Here is a 2140-nt window from a genome sequence, read left to right as displayed (position 1 = left end):
CACCCCCCCACCCCCCCCCCCCCCCCCCCAAGCTAGGAGCTATGAAGAGATTCTTCATTCCTAGCTTGGATAGCAAATAATGATGTTGAATAATAGTAAGGCCTTTGGTAAAAACATCAGCAGGCTGCTCTGCAGTGGGCAAATAATGAGTGGCAATCAATCCAAGCATGATCTTTTTGTGGATAAAATGACAGTCAATGTCGATGTGTTTTGTACGTTCATGGATTAGTCACAATTTGAAGAGCAGATTTGTTGTCACAATGAATAGAAACAGGACGAGATACATGCATATTTAACTCAGTGAATAACCCAATCAGCCAAGTAACCTCAGCAACAGTGGAGGCTAGGCTTTGATACTCAACCTCAGCTGAGCTCTTGGAAATAGTAGAATGTTTCTTCGACTTCCAAGAGATCAGAGATTCTCCAAAATTCACCATGTAACCTGTAATAGATCTCCTAGTATTGGGGCAAGAACCTCAATCTGCATCGCAAAATGCCTCCAATTTTGGAGCACTAGCAGCTGACAAAAAAATGCCTAAGCCTGGACAGTGCTTGACCACCCTGATAGCTGCATTCATGTGAGAAGTTTTGGGACTGTGCATGAATTGACTAATACTTTGCACCGCAAAAGACATATCAGGCATTGTGTTTGTCAAATAAAGCAATCTCCCTACAAGTCTTTGATAGCTACCTGGATTATCTAATGGCTCATCAACAGTAGACCCTGTATGATGGTGAAATTCAGCAGTTGTGAGTTTCTGATTCAATTCAACAGGTGCCCCAAAAGATTGAGAACCAGAAAGTCCCATAACTGAGATAAGTTCCAAGGTATATTTGCGTTGGTGCGTAACAATACCAATAGAATTAATTCCTTGCAAATTCAATACCAAGAAAAAACTTAAGTTCACCTAAGTCCTTAATCTTGAAGGCTCCCTGAAGCATGGTCTATGTATTTTGAATTAAGGCAAGGCTAGTTCCAGTAATAAGGAGACCATCCATATATATTAGAATCACGACCATGCCTTCTGATAATTTCTTGGTGAATAAGGAGTAATCTAGATGACTTTGAACAAAATCAGAGTTAACCAAGGATGTGGTTAGTTCTTTATTCCATTGTCGAGAGGTTTGCTTAAGTCCATACAGTGATTTAAGTAGCCTACACACATGTGAAGAACCTGTAGTGTGATTAAAACCTTGTGGTACCATCATACACTACTAAAAAATTGTCAAAAAAAGACGGCCAAAAGCGACGGACTGCGTCGCTTTTTTGGTCAAAATTGACGGAAAAGCGATGCAGTGACTTCCATCGCTTTTTAGCTCGATGGTTTTCACGTCGCGACGGACAACGTCGTTTTTAAAAAAGCGACGGACTGCGTCACTTTTAGAGACGGACTGCGTCTCTTTTAGCGACGGACTGAGTCGCTTCTTTACTATTTTATTTTTTGTAATTTTTTTTTAAAAAAGCGACGGACTGCGTCGCTTTATTTTAATTTTCAATTTTTTAATTTATAAAGAGCGACGCAGTCCGTCGCTTTTCTGGAAATTTATTTTTGAAAATCCCAGAAAAGCGACGGACTGGGTCGCTTTTTTACTTCTTTTTTTTTTGAATTTTTTTTAAAAGCGACGGACTGCGTCTGTTTATTTTCATTTTCATTTTTTTAATTTATAAAGGGCGACGCAATCTGTCGCTTTTCTGGAAATTTATTTTTTGAAAATCTCAGAAAAGCGACGAATAAAAGGACACTGTCCGTCGCTTTTCTGGGGATTTTTCAAAAAATAATTTCCAGAAAAGCGACGGACTGGGTCGCTTTTTACTTCTTTTTTTTGAATTTTTTTAAAAGCGACGGACTGCGTCGCTTTATTTAATTTCAATTTTTTAATTTATAAAGGGCGACGCAATCTGTCGCTTTTCTGGAAATTTATTTTTGAAAATCTCAGAAAAGCGACGAATAAAAGGACACTGTCCGTCGCTTTTTCTGGGTTTTAAAAAATTAAAACCAAAAAAAGACGACGGACTAAACCACGTTGTTCGTCGCTTTTTTCTGCAATATTTTTGACAGTAGCAGCTCGCAGCTTTAGCTGCCCACCTGCAAATTAAATTAAATTAAATTCTACACTATTCAGCCCAATCAAACACACA

Source organism: Solanum tuberosum, unplaced genomic scaffold (genome assembly GCF_000226075.1).
Source record: "Solanum tuberosum cultivar DM 1-3 516 R44 unplaced genomic scaffold, SolTub_3.0 scf00951, whole genome shotgun sequence".
Taxonomy (NCBI): Eukaryota; Viridiplantae; Streptophyta; class Magnoliopsida; order Solanales; family Solanaceae; genus Solanum; species Solanum tuberosum.
This window is presented reverse-complemented; position numbering follows the sequence as displayed.